Source organism: Armigeres subalbatus, chromosome 2, assembly GCF_024139115.2.
Source record: "Armigeres subalbatus isolate Guangzhou_Male chromosome 2, GZ_Asu_2, whole genome shotgun sequence".
Lineage (NCBI taxonomy): Eukaryota > Metazoa > Arthropoda > Insecta > Diptera > Culicidae > Armigeres > Armigeres subalbatus.
The window spans coordinates 373,979,828-373,995,268 of record NC_085140.1 but is presented as its reverse complement, the minus strand read 5'-3'; the positions used below and the strand labels follow the sequence as shown (position 1 = coordinate 373,995,268).

Sequence of the window (15,441 nt, the reverse complement as noted above, 5' to 3'; positions counted from 1 at the left end):
CAGAGTCATGTCGTTTGGTTGATGCCGGCCGAGTAGCAAAAGTTGGGAAGATGAAAAGGGGTACTGCAGGTATCTGGCAACCCCAATCCTACCCACTACGTTTGACAATAGCCAACATCTTTGAGTTTCCCATTGTTCTATTGAAATTGGGTTTCCCACTGACAATTCTATTTTGTAAACAAACCACTATTCCGAAGTGATTTTTTCCAAATAGACGTAATTATTTTTCATCATTTTTCAAGAACTTGTGCGAAAGTATGCATGCGAGGTGTATTTCAACAAGAATATTGATGTATTTAATAAATTTTCATATTTCAATCGGCACCAAGCGCTCTACTTCTCCAAAATATCATGATATTCAAAATACATTTTCAATGGCAGGTTTCAACGATTATGATTACGCCTTAGTATTAAATTAATCGATGATTTTGATGCTAGCATCAGAAACATGGCCGCTTCGCAGACCCCTGGGGTACTGCCAAAGTAGATTTTGCCCCTAATGGATTATAAATAAAACGTATGCGAAAGGCAGATATTGATCATCAATATCGATCAACAAATATCAAAAATACCTACTGAAGGTTTCTGTAAGTCTTGTTATCGTTAGCGGTCTACAAACAATGCGCAAGGAAAAAAATGACGATTGAAAAATAACTAGATGAACTTCCAAACCAGCCTAACGGACGATCTAACTAAACAAGTCAAGAATAGGGCTCGTCCCTCGTGAACCCAAACCCTCCATAGTGGTGAATCGTTAGCGATCCTCTCGTGCTGCATATATACAGATGGAGTGGTCATCAACAGGTTTCTTCGACTCGGTCTCCGTCGTCCGTAGGCAGCTCCTTCACCGGCCAAGAACCAGTTTGCTCTTGGTTTGTGTTTTCTTAATTTAGGCAGGTAAAGGGACTGCCATACTCCACTCCAGTCAGCGATTGGATAGCACTTTGTGCGATCGTTCTTTCATCCGTTTGAGTATGCACGGACAGCGCAGTCCTATAGCGCTAATTCAATTTGTTGGCATTTCTTGAGATCTCTCTCTCTCTCCCTTCTTCCTCGCATCTTTAGTTCGAGTTGTTGCTCTTTGCTTTGATTGTGAACGTGCTTGTTGTTGAGTGAAAGAAGGCATGCACACGTGCATCGATATTTGTTGTTATAGCTTAAGCGCGAAGATTAATCCTTGAAATGATGAATGATCTTTTGAAAAGTTACGATGATATATCATTGGCAATGATATGGCTTGCCCCAGCTAGTCATAGGAGATGACAACTCACATAGAGTTGATGAGAATAGGAGGCAGAAGAATGATCGTGATCATAACAATTCATCAAGTTATGATGGAAAGTAGCAACTATTCGAGCTATGCTCTCACGATGTCGAATGACGCACCTTCATCTATCCTATACCTTCGAACCTAAACGCACCGATATTGTATTTATGTAGGGTAGCTGCACTAGTTTTCGCGAGCATGTGTATGAACTCTCTAATGAATCGCCTGCTTTGAGCCTGCTTACAGCAGCACACTAGGAGTTAACTTTCTGAAATCAGCATGGCGAAAGGCATCTAAGGTTCTATTTCTCAAAATTAAGCACCTTCATGGAAAAAATATTTGGTTGGCGTAGTAGGGGACACCTTCCTACACAACCGGTACCAAATAATTTTTCATGAGAAGTTCCTAATTTTGAGTAAACCAGCGTTAGATGTCTTTCGCCATACAAATTTCTGGCGGTTAACTCATGCTGGCTATTTTCCGCATATAATATAGCTCCTGAATGTGACAGCGGCGGGTAGAAAATCAGCCACTGCCAACAATTCATTAAATGAAAATATAAACAAATGCAACTGGAAGATAAACTTCAATCAATTGTACGCGTGTTTTTAATTGAGGAGCACTTTGGTAATTTTAAACGTGTCCACGATTTTGTAAAACCAGATTCCTGCTATACCAAGCCACCAGATATCACTTTGTTTTACGGAAAGGCACAAAACAATTTTATATGAAAGTAGATTTCAAAACAATGTTTTAAAATTTAGTTTAGAGTTTAAAAAGTGTCCAGCAAGTCAAAATTGCTGACGAATTATTGACGATGATTAAACATTACCACACCTACCCTATAGTTACCTTCTCTTATGGGTCTCCTACGAGTCGGTCGCGCTCGCTGATCTGAAGTGTGCCACCGAGCCCAAGTATGGTGTGGCACAGAGCATAAAACTTTAAAACCTGCCCGTTAGTATAGTTTTGCACAGACCATCGATTGGTTTAGTTTATGCAGTCCTCGTCATCGGTCGGTTTCTCCGCGCGCGCGTGTGTGGAAGAACGCGATCTCTAGTGATCGTTGTGGGGCGATGAGTGCGCTCGTGCATGGGTACTGAGCAGGCAGTGTCGACCGGTTGAGTAGTGCTTACAAATTTTATTTCGGGTCCCCACTGCAGCATAGTTGATGCAGTGCGCCAGTCAGATTTAGGCTTTTTGGAGACCAATAAGCATACGAACGAATCCGGTTGCGACGTCACGATTTCGGGTAGTGCTAACATGTTTTTGAAAACTGCGTGCCTGCGTCCAGTGTATGATGATTATTCTCCAAATGGGCGGTGCTGATGATTATTGTGGCTTAATTTGAATTCGAAGAAAGAAGCAATCAACGCACCCACGATTTTAAAAGCTGTCTTCCTGTGCTGCTAAAGCAGGAACGGAGATGCTGACGTTGTTGTTAATCAGGAAGGAGTAGCTTACGCGTGTTTTGGTTCGGATGGCAATACATAATCGAGTGCCGCCACGCACAGCCGTTACTGTTGGTTGTGGCATTGTTTGCAAATTCGATGTGGCTGCAGTTTTTATTTCGTGCTTGGGATGCTGGATGGGATGATGTGTGCTTTGTCGGATCTGGTAGTGACATGTAAAAGACAGCAATTAACTGTAGATATGTAAGCAGATGGAGTTAATTGAGAGTCGTGAAGAGTTTAAGTGATGCGAAAAGCTGTGATGCGAGCTGGGGATGTTCCAAAGTGTATAGTGAAAAAAGGTCGAAATATCGTTTAAAATTTGGGTGGTTATTGGTTCGAATAAAAAATCAAATCATGATATTGAGTTCTTATTAATAGGACTTTGTACTTCAAACTTGAGAGAAGTAAGACAGGCTCATAGTCCATGCTGTTAAAGCCGATCCTTGCATTGAACTCGTACTTGTATATCACGCTGGCACCCTTCGGAACTTTAAACACAGCGGTCTTCAGTTCGCTAAACATGCTCCTTGCCAACGACTTATACCATTGCATTGGAATATCGTAAGGCTTTGTAACCCGAACATGAATCTTTTCTAACAAGTTTGCCTAACAATTTAATGTTTTTTTTTCCAATTTCGTTTATTTGGTAGGCTCAGGCGTGTATAACACTTTACGGAGCCATTGTTCTTTGTGATATATACAATCAATATCATTTTATTATACGGTTAGTAAGAGGGGGGTATCCAATTTAAAGTTAGAATGTAATAAAAACTGCATACATTTTGGCAATAAATGGTTAAAAATTAAGCTGCTCCTGACATTTCCTTTACTCTGGTGTAAATTTCAACAACTTTTTTTTATCAGTGCCTTTACTGAATTGCTCTGGTTTGTACTGCTGCACCTGTACGCACCAGACAATCCTTCCCGGTGTTGACGGTTATTATTCTGCCCTTGGGCCAGGAAGTTCGTGGTAGATTTGGATCCACTATTGCCATAATTTCCTTCATTTGAATCGGATTTACTTCGCTGAACTACTTTGTTCGCTTTGTTAGGCCTAGCAAATCAGCAAGTCTTTGCCAGAAAATATTGGCTTAAAGAATCAAGAAGGAAATGATTCGGAGTTAAGAGTTGATTCAAAAGTATGAGTTAAGACTGTCGGTGCTTCTGAATTTTCGTATTCCGGAGTACTTCGTTAGTTACCGCCATCGGGGGGACAATGGCTATGGGGGGTGAGAATGAATGAGAATGGATGAGAATGTGAGAATGGGCCATTGCTCTCACCGGCAGCCTGGAGGTCGTAGAGCAAAATCGTTCAAAAAGGTCTCTTATTTTTTAGTCTTCTTGCCCTCAGATACATTCAATCCATTCTACAAGCATTCTAAGTAGTTGAAACAGTGACCCATTCTCACTCCCATTTAACCCATTGTCACCCCGTCTACAACTCTGCCTAATGGTTCGTTGTCTGAATTCCACTAATAACGGAGTTATAGCTATAGTTTCAGTAACTTAGACTGAATGATAACCAAATTACAATCATTTAGTTTAAGTTACTGCAACTAGCGTTATAACTCCGTTATTAGTTGAATCCCAACAACGAACCATTAGGCAGAGTTGTTGAAAAACCTTCGCACTAGAAGTCCGTCATACAACACATTTTGAAATTCAGCTTCTGGAATGCGTAATTGACAAACTACTAAATGATCGAACGCAAATTACTAAATGATCGATAACATCCTTGCTTTCAAATTTCCTCGTTTGTCGGGTGAAGATCACTGCGTCCAGATTTTAGGACTATTGTGATATACCCTTTTGCTGTGAAATACGCAAGTTATCTCAGTAACATGTTTGTCACTGAGATACCTTGGTATCGACTGAACTCAAGACCATCTATTATTGATGAATAGAGATCCTGAGTTACAGTATGTGACTCCCCCATTCTGGCGAGACTAGCTTTATGAAGCCAACCACGTCCTTGGGGGATAAGATCCATATGTCAGCAGGCCCTAAAAAGGGCTTGCTGAGAACTTTGAACCTACGTTGGGTGAGTGCACTGCAATAGCAGAGGATGTGTTCTGATGTTTCTCTCTCCTCGTCACAGAAGCGGCAATTTGAGGTTTGAATTGCTCCGATCTTTTGTAGATGGTATCTGCAGGGGCAGTGTCCAGTTATTAGACCGGTGTAGATGTTGAGATCCCTTTTGACCTAATAGTTGTTGGGTTTTCTTGGGGTTAATCGTTACGAGCCTTTTGGATTGGCTCGTATGGGGAAGTGCATTCCAGTTTGATGTGATTTGACTGACCATATATTTGTTCAGTTCCATTTTTACAGAGCAGTCTGAGATCCCGCAGAAGGGCTCAGGGCCAATGAACCTTTCATTAGATCCATTCCTGACCTAGCTCATCAGCAATCTCGTTTCCCTCTAGACCCGTATGTCCTGGGATCCAATATAGGTAGACTCGATTGCGTATGGATAAGTTTTTCAAAGCCAGAATGCATTCCCACACTAGCTTTGAGTTACAAGTGTAGTTATTAAGCGACTTAAGTGCCGCTTGGCTGTCAGAGAAAATACATATTTTTGCAAATCTATACTTTCTCCTCAGGCATAATAACACGCATTCTAATATTGCATATATTTCCGCCTGAAATACTGTGGGCCACTGTCCTAAGTGGACAGAAATTTTTGTTGTAGGGCCATAGATTCCGGATCCTGTCAGATTATTCATTTTCGAACCATCTGTGAAGAAATTTATAGAGCCTGTTGGAACGCTGGGTCCACCTCCTTCCCACTCCTGGCGGGAAGGAATGAACACATCGTAAGGTAAGTCATAATTGACTACCGTTTCCATCCAGTCACTACAAATTCCTATTGCGGGATTTATGGCAAATTCATTTAATATGCTGAAGTGACCCGTAAGGTCTCCCGACAGCAGTGTTTTTGTTCTCTTTAACCTTAGAGCACTTTTTTCCGCTTCCAGCTTTATGAATTGATCTAACCGGGGCAGGTGAAGCATTGCGTCTAGGGCCAAAGTGGGTGTACTACGAACTGCACCAGTGATGGCTATGCAAGCGGTGCGTTGGATTTTGTTGAGCTTAGCCCTTGCAGCAGCCTCATTAGTTTTAGGCCACCAGACAAGGGAAGCGTAAGTTGTCCTGGGACGGACAATGGTTTTATATATCCACATGATCATACTTGGTTTTAGGCCCCATCTTTTACCAAGGGTTTTGAACAAACCCAAAGTGTATTGAGACCTTTCTGCACAACTGATTGGAGATGAGAGTTCCAATTAAGCTTTGCGTCGAGTATGACACCTAGATATTTTACTTCACTTGAATAAACTAATTGTGTTTGATTCAAGAAAAGGGGTTTCAGTTGTACCTTTCTCCGTTTGGTGAAAGGGATAATGGAAGTTTTGTAGGATTTATGCCTAGTTGATACTTTTGACACCAGGAAAAAGTGTGATTTAGGGCAGATTGCATTCTTTCCACGATAACACTTTCGAATTTGCCTCGTACAATAATGACAACGTCATCAGCATATCCAACCACTTCGAAGCCTCTTCTCTCTAAGCTGTCTAGAAGCTCATCCACCACCAGTGACCACAACAAAGGAGAAAGCACTCCGCCTTGCGGACACCCCTTGTTGCTTTAACAGTGATGTATGAACCGCTAAGCTCAGAGGAGATTTTCCGATTAGCTAGCATAGCATGTACCCAGGTAACAATGCATGGGTCGAATTTTCTCCTCAACATTGCTGACCCTATAGACGAATAAGAAGCGTTATCGAATGCGCCCTCAATATCAAGAAATGCTACAAGAGCAATTTCTTTTGCATTAAGTGTTTTTTCGATTTTTTGAACTACCGTATGTAGTGCCGAGATCGTAGATTTTCCACTTTGATAAGCGAATTGGTTTTTTGACAAAGGCATTGCTTTCATAAATTTGTGATTTATGTACTCGCATAGTACCTTTTCCATAATTTTGAGCATAACTTAAGACTTAAATGGCTCGAAAGATCTCACAGCCCTCTCAACCCTGGCCCGAGTGAAAGCTTCCTTTGCAACCTTTATTGCGTCTTTTTTAGATCCAGAAACCCATGATTGGATCTCTTGTGGATCTGAGACAGCAATTCCAGTGCCTTGGTCGCCGATGCTCGACTCAGGGATTGAATCAGGGAAGTGGATCTTTAACAATTCGCTCAGTGTATCACTAGGCTCTACAGTGAGCGAACCATCCGTCTTTCGGAGGCTACCCACACCATTGGAGTGGTCTTTTGAAAGAGTTTTTTGGAGTCTGGCCACTACGGGTGTATTCTCTATGCTTTCACACATTAGAATCCACGATTTCCGTTTGGCTGACCTTATTTCTTTGTTGTAGTTCGTCAGGGCCTTTCTGTATAGGCTCAAATCGCCGGTTCGCTTAGCACGGTTGAACTCCCTACGCGCAGTTTTCCTAAGCTTCTCAAGAGTTTTATTCCACCATGGAACGTCTCTACTCGAACTAGTTGATTTACTTGGACAGCTCTCTTGGTAGGCGTTAAGGATTTTGTTTTTAATGGATTTGGACGCATCTTCCAATTGTGTTATGGACTTGATGTGACTTTCTATGATGTACTCTTCGGATCGTAGGATAGCTGAGTAGGATTCCCAATCAGTTTTCTTAGGATCTTTAAATGTTTTTTCCATCGTTAGACCCCCTTCCCATTCGAAGATGATGTGTTTATGGTCTGACATTGATATTTCTTCAGAAACATGCCAGTTTTTTATTTTATCAGAGATAGACCGACTACATAGAGTCAAGTCCAAAACTTCCTGACGAATGGAGTTTTCAAACGTGGGCTTGTCACCAACATTACAAATGTCAATGTTCTTGGAAGAGAGAAACTGTAACAAGTACTCACCTCTGGTGTTTATATTGGTACTTCCCCATACGGTGTGATGTGCATTTGCGTCGCACCCTATGACGAAGGGGATGTTGTGTCGGTGGCTGTAGGCTACGAGCGCAGCTATTGCTGGAGGAGGGATTTCGTCCACGTCACCTGGGAAGTATGCCGAGACCACCAAGATCTCTCTACTCCCTCTGGCGGAAGGTACCTCCATCCTGACCGCTACAATGTCCCTTTTTATGAATTCTGAAATTGGAAAGTATTTTAGTATTTATGAGTGTTGTGGAATACCTTGTATTCTGGATTTATTGACCCATGGCTCTTGAATGAGGGCCACGGTTAAATTCTCTTTGGTGAACCTCCGACAGAGCACACCCGTGGCGCTCTCAGCATGGTGGAGGTTCACTTGCAGAACTTTAGTCGCCATTTCCGGGGTTCCCGCTTTTTTCCGGACGACGACTGTCCGGCTTTGGATGTTGCGGATCATCAGGATGTCGTTTGATATTACAGTTTAGGTTTTCTCTCTTCCCTGTAGCAACCTGGCCCGCCAGTTTCGCCTCTGTGGTCAAACTGTCGCTTTTTGCACCCCTTTGCCCTGTTTAGATACCTTTGGTTTGGTACCACTAGAGCAGGGGGTCGCATGTAAGCTTCGAGCTTTTCCTTTAGAGGCGGACAGACTAGCCTTTATGGTGCTTTTGGGGTGAGATTTACTAACCTCGCCCGAACCGGAGGCTTCCTCAGATTTCTCTTGGGTCGGCCTTCCAGTTAGCCGAACCTCGCCCGAACAGGAGGCCTCCTCAGATTGCTCTTGGGTCGGCCTTCCAGCCGGTTTGGCGGTAGCGGCAGTCGGTTGATCTGTAATCTTCCTTAGTTGGATTTCACCAAATCGGTAGTTGAGGGTGTATTTGGACTTCTTCAACTTTTCCATCGACGCACCCTCTACTGTGAAGATCCATTCAACATGAATATCTTTCAGAATGGATCGTTTCACAATACGCCAATTAGTTGTTGTGATGTCATTTTGGCTTTCTATGAGAGCCTTTATTCGGTCGTCATCATAGCTGGAGCTTTGTGGGAAGAATGCTCGGATCATCTCTGGACGTGGAATCGCCACTTCGTCCATTGCCATCAGCTCTGCACCTTCCCAGGGTTTCATGGATGGGGATATTCTCTTTAACCACTCAGCAGTCTCTTGATCCTTACAGATTAGAACCATGTAACCGGACTTGTAGATGAGGTTGTTGAATTTGGGTTTGCTTTCAAATAATATTTAGTTTAGTTAAATTTAGTGGCTGTATAAAACTTATTTAACAGATTCAAAAAGTCTGAATAAGCACTATTGAAACAAATTATTATTACTAAATAGTTCGGTAAAGATTGAGAAAAAGTTGTGTATAACATGCTGTAGAGTAGTTGTGCAGGCCCGTAAAAAACTGCTGAATAGATTAGCCAGATTTGCTGGTGGAAGGATTGAATAGAAGATCTTGATCATGTACAGCACACATATTCAGCTTGAAACCGTATAGACGAGTTGAAATAACATTTTCATTAAATGTTAGTTGGGCAGACCGCTACACTTCTTGGAACAGCACCTTCAGAACAGTTCCTAGATTACTGCCATTAGCGTTCTCAACACTTAAAGTGGGCTTACAGTCACCTTCCAGTAGGCTGGGATCGAAAGTTTATAGCTGATTGTGTCAGTTGCTGTGCACTACCTTATTCCCAATATATTACGGACGACAAAATCAGAAAAAAAGATTATTTTGCCACAAAATAGGAAAGAGATCATCGCTTTAACGGTGTTGAGAATCTATGGCAGAAGATCGAAGGACAAAAGGTCGAAAGACAAAAGGTCGAACGACAAAAGTCGAATGCAGAAAAGGTCGAAGGGACAAAAGGTCGAAAGTACAAAATGTCGAAAGGACAAAGGGTCGAAATACTCTAAATTACTAAAATGGTTAAAATTGAAAAGCCATAGTCTAAGGAACAATACAAAACAAAACTATGATTATTTCATCGGGGGTGACAATTGGCCAAAATTTTCAAAACGACTAATCTGCTTTTGTAAACAAAGATTCAAACGACGATTTGACGAATCTGATAGCTCTCCCACGCAAATCAACACCATCAATAGGTTGGTGAAGGATTCCGCTACCTGTTGTCCGTGTTGGTTTACGTGGGAGAGCTATCAGATCCGTCAAATCGTCGTTTGAATCTTTGTTTACAAAAGCAGATAAATCGTTTTGAAAATTTTGTCTTGCAGTCATGTTTTCTAAAACTTAAAATGAATTTATAGTGGAATTAATGTATCTGAGTACAAGAAACCTTTTTGAGCGATTTAGATATCTGACCGTTTGTGAGAACGATAGGCCACTCTTGACATGAACCCACAACATCTTATTTCTACACAAAATCCTACCACCAATATGCAATATCATATGCATAACTATGATTATAAACTGTTCGAGACGCGCGCGATCCTGGAACGCTCTAGCAGGCTCGTTCATGTTGTGTACCATAAGGGATGTGTTTTCGTTAGTGTTGTACAAAGTACAACAGCCGGTTGTTTGAGTGTTAATTAACATTGTCGTTCGTACGGTTGAATAACCGAATAGTATGCAATTAATTGTTTTATTTACAGCTTTGGATTAAAATGCTACAAGGAAACAAATGCATACCCACAATCATGAAAAAAAATCATGAAATCATGAATCATGCCAGTTCATGAAATCATGATTATAATTCATGATTTCAGGAACATTATTCATGGTACTGCGCAATCTTCAACAGTCGACAAAATGCATAACCGGTTGTTGCGGCGGTTTTCCTTGGCTTGATTGAAACTCTTCTGACAGCAGTGTCCATTACCCACAGCTTCAAAGCTGAAATTTATTTCTTGTAAAAATTATTAAACCTAATATATAAAGCAACTTACAATCTAGTTCCAATTCATTTCGCAAACTACCGTATCCACCGCAACTGCAATCTGATCTTATTGCCTCAGTATTAGAATACATTTAACTGACAGTGTTGCTAGTTTCACTGAACCTACCATCTCATCTTAACACTCCCACCCGTGAAGCTAGTAACAAACTGCATTCCAAAACATTCTATTTACCATTAAAAAAACATTTTAACTTTCAGTCCCTCCTGGATCGAAAACTTGTTTATCCGAACAATGAGCTTGCTTTAAATTGGTAAATCCTATTGACTCTCTATCGCACGTCACACCTTTCGCAATTTTTGAAAATAAATTACTTTTGTACTCTTCTTCTACCACTGCATCTAAATTGATGTATTCAGACGCGCTTCTACGAACTACTGCTATCGAGTCATCACATTTGTTTTGCAAGTTTATCGCAATGATCACACTCGACTGTTGAAACCCTACATCCTGCTCTCGTCTCCCAGCGTCAACGCGTGAATGATCATTGGCGGTCGTGTTCGATACGTTTTGCTGCGAATCTGTTTCAAATTTACACACATCATCAAATACGTAGCTTTGAGGTTTCGGCAAAGGCACTGCCGATACAGATGCAGCATCACAAAACGGAACTGTTGTATTCAGGCTAGATGCACTGTCGGAAACATTATTTGGTTCGATTTTCCCGCCGGGAAAAGTTTGCTTTATACCATTTACCGATTTCCCACTGGTATCTCGAGCACCAAATCTCTTTATTGTAGCTTCCTTTTTTGCACGGAATTCTGAATCAATTTTTTTTGCAACTGCATAATAATCCTCGTTTAGCTTTGCCAGTTTTTGTTCGTATTCCTTCTTGATACGCATTTCTTTCTCCTGCTGTTTCATTTGCCATGACTTGTGTTGCTCCTCTAGTAGTGCGAGCTTTCTTTTCAAGTCATCCATCGCAAATTATTTGGTGCGTGTAGATAGATTCTTTGAAGATTGTTGCGGCGGTTTTCCTTGGCTTGATTGAAACTCTTCTGACAGCAGTGTCCATTACCCACAGCTTCAAAGCTGAAATTTATTTCTTGTAAAAATTATTAAACCTAATATATAAAGCAACTTACAATCTAGTTCCAATTCATTTCGCAAACTACCGTATCCACCGCAACTGCAATCTGATCTTATTGCCTCAGTATTAGAATACATTTAACTGACAGTGTTGCTAGTTTCACTGAACCTACCATCTCATCTTAACATATACTTCGAACACTCCCTTCCCAAAAAGTGAGAACGACTGTAAGGTAGCACGCCGGACTCTCACTCGGTGTACTCGAGCTCAAAACCCCTGTTGAACTTTTTTTTTATTTTTACAACCAAATCGTAACGCATTGATTGCGTTACGCGAAAATAAATCATGAAATCATTATTTATATTTGTGGTGTATTTTCATAATATGAAAACACGTTGGATTCATGAAATCATGAATTATTTTCTCATTTCCGGGAACGGATTTTTACCGGTGATTCCTTTTTTTAATCTTGTGTTTTTTTTTAAATTCTGGATTAAGTTCAACACAGGATAAAACCGTGGGTCCCGCCAATGGTGATGAATCAGAGCTGTTTTAAAGAGCGGGTCAGCCGGAGGGTTCGCCCTGCGTACCAACCAAGGGCATCGCCAGTTGAAAAGGCTATTCCTACTATACATGTTTTGGACTTTATTTATTATTTAAAGCCAATAACGCCGTCACGTGAAATTTAAACCAATAACATCCACATCTAATACATGATGAGGAGTGGAAAATACATTTGACACTCATTGCTACATGTTATGTTCTTGTAGAGAATAATAAGACAGTTTGGATTAAGAACTAATATATTATGACTGTTCTCATCAGTAGTCAGAACCAAGATGAATACACAGCTAGGTGTTTCAATCTGCCCAATTTATGGACGAGAAGAAGGCGGGGGTGAAAAATTCATTTTCGATGCGTTGCGTTGCGTTGCGTTGTAACGGAGTATTTCGTAGATTGCATACTGATAGTTGTCATGTATATTCTTTACCTTTCTTACCCCAATTGCTTATGGATTTCCATTTGGGATTCAATGGAAATCCAATTGGGGTCCAAAATGATAAAACATGAAAGCTATCATTGCCGGCCACGCCCATCTTCTCCGTTACTAGGAAAGGGAAGGAAATGATGATATGACATCTACTTAACGAGAGGCCAGCGACTCACCGACGCCCTCATAGATGTCAAGGAATTGGATGGTGGGTAGGGTATGTGGTTTAGGAGTATCATTATAAGCAAATGATAGAAAATTTGTGGAAATACGTTGGAAGTGACTTTGCTAAGAAATTTATGTCACTCCATTATCCTTGCCGATGATTTTCCTCGGATGGGGCGAAGGTATTAGCCTTGCCCTGGCTAATAGCCTAGGTTTAAGCGCCTTTGCTCGCTCTCTGAAACGAAAAAAGAGCAAAAAGAAATTAAATTCCCCTTCCCCCCTGATATGATAATGATTTTGATCAACAAATGAATTCTAAGTGGATGAATAAATGATCAAACGGCTGCAGACAAGCCTCTATTGTCGTAGCAGAAGCAAACCCGCCTCAATACGACAGGCAGAAGCACAAAAAATAGTAAGTTTTATCAATTTCGCATGAAGAAAATTATATATGAAGAAGGTAGAATGTAATAAATGCTACAAATCCTAGAACATCATAGCACCATCATAGTTCATTATCAGACATGTTTCCTGTATGGTTTACATTTTTTTTTTCAAATCCTTAAAGGCGCAAGGCGATTTTTTGGAAATCATCGGAAATATTCTCAACGTAAATAACCATTATATTAATTCACATTAAACGTACTTTCGGTTTGTTGTTTTAAAACAACATTGCGCATTTAAGGGTTAGCAAGTTCACTGAAGGCAATATGCTTGTAAATATTTTCTGTAGCTTCATACACCTTGTAATATATGGTGGTTCAATCAGGCACCGTATTATCGCCTTTTTCATAATAGGGATGGTTAAAATTTTATCTGACCTTGATTTTTGGAACGACGATTGTGCTATTTATTCAAATGATGTTGGTAGTAACGTCAGTTGAATGAAATATATTGAAATGAGATAATTGCCTATTCCAACTTCAAGATCAAATACAACTATGTCTATAGAAACGTAAAATTATTCAATTTCTTTAATACATAACTTCCTTCCTACGTGAAGTAAGATATAACAAAATGTAATCGGAATTTTGATGTTACTAAGTATATTATTTCCATTACAAATGTTTGGAAATGTTTCCATAAAACTAGATAAAACTAGTTTATAGTGAGGTACAGTTGGCAAAACATCTATGCAACTTTTTTGATATGACAATAATTCTAACAGTGCCTGAATCTAAAACCAACAGCTTCAATGAATGAAGATCACTTCTTTTTCCATGAAAGTTGTTGGTTTAGATCATTTTCACAGTACATGGATATAGCTATATTTATTATAATATGTCTGCCGGGCCGACTAGTGTATAATAATAAATTAAATGAGAATGAATTTCAAAATTGTTTTTTGAACCTTAATAATGAAATAATATGTATGTATGTTAACAACCATCCTGACTCAAGTATTATTCTGCATGTGGTGTCATCCAACAACACAGTCAATTTTACATGCAGCCTTCAATTCTATTAAAGGTTCCAAGGGGAGGGGAAGATGGTCTCGTAAACGTTGGGTAATAGTAGAAAAACATGGTGTGCAAACTTCTCGAAACATTGTGAAGGAAAAAAAAACTATAGAACTCGATTCTACATGAAAGTAAACAGAATATTAGACTTTATGTAACCAAAAAATAGTTGAACACTTGTAAAAAAAAATGGAATTATTTAATAAACAAAATGTATTTATAATTATCGGAACGGTCTTATGTATATGAAACATTCATTTTTCGAAAGCATATTCATAGTTACTGAGTTGAGGAACAATCACTGATTTTTTTTGTTCAATTTTCGGTCAATTAAGAAGTGATGCGGAGAAACCATTGAACTAAAAACAAGGGTAGTGAGATAACCGGAAAGCAACTCTGAATAGATGGTGTAAGTTTCAGATCTGGATAGCCTCCATCCATTGGCTGATTGGGTGCGAAAAAACTAAGCGAACGTGTTTCGCAACCAAATATTGAGGGATGTTACCACAATTAACATTGTTAACTGTTTCTATGTTATCTTGTTATTCTTGTTATACTCAACGTATCCCCGGGCCGTGGCCAATCTACGTTGTATGACATTAGGCAATACGTTTACACTGCTGGCTTAAATTTTCAACGTGAAGATTAATTTATAGAACTCATGAAATCAATGTGAACTTGACTCGTGGAAAACTTATTCTAGGTTATCCGAGGCTTGTGATAGACCCTTTATCACAACGGACCTTTCCATCCACTGACTGGTAGGCTCGAGCGTCCCGTCCTCTGCTTCAGACCCATAAGGGGTCCGAAACAGTTCAGTTTCAGGGTAGTAAACTTGTGAGATAATAGAAGATAGAGGAGGAGAGTATGGAGCGGCTTGTTGACCGCTTCCGGCTCTAGCGACTGCTATGGAACCTTTTTATTACAGATACAGATCGCTACGATCGCTACGATAGAGTTTATTATAGCTTAGATGATTTATACTTATTGTAGAAGGGAAATGATTGAAATCCGTTTTCTGGTGATTGTCGCTTCTTGTATGTAGTTTCGTATGTAGATTGATATGATAGAGGTACGTGCAGCTTGGGACTAGTGTGATCACGTTGGTTTAAGTTTGAAAACATAAAATAGAAAAGGAGGGAGCAGGAGGGGTGGGGGAAAAAATACCTAACCATTTGACGCAGAAAGATTAAAATAATTAAACTGAATTAAAATAAATCAATTAAATTTTACAATTTTGGTCGAACT

At 40.1% G+C, this 15,441-nt stretch overlaps 1 protein-coding gene across 10 annotated transcripts in view; it reads left to right on the top strand.

Moving 5' to 3' along the window:
* Positions 1-2,233: 2,233 nt before the first annotated feature.
* LOC134213091 (suppressor APC domain-containing protein 2) overlaps positions 2,234-15,441 on the top strand; it is a 47,063-nt gene continuing 33,855 nt past the window's right edge. For 2 of the 10 annotated variants that reach the window (XM_062691691.1, XM_062691684.1), the window contains exon 1: positions 2,234-2,363. The gene's annotated coding sequence lies outside the window, so the exon portion shown is untranslated. Of the gene's footprint in view, positions 2,520-2,573; positions 2,885-15,441 lie in introns of those variants that run through there. The other 8 variants (XM_062691689.1, XM_062691685.1, XM_062691688.1 and 5 more) reach the window with 7 other exon arrangements.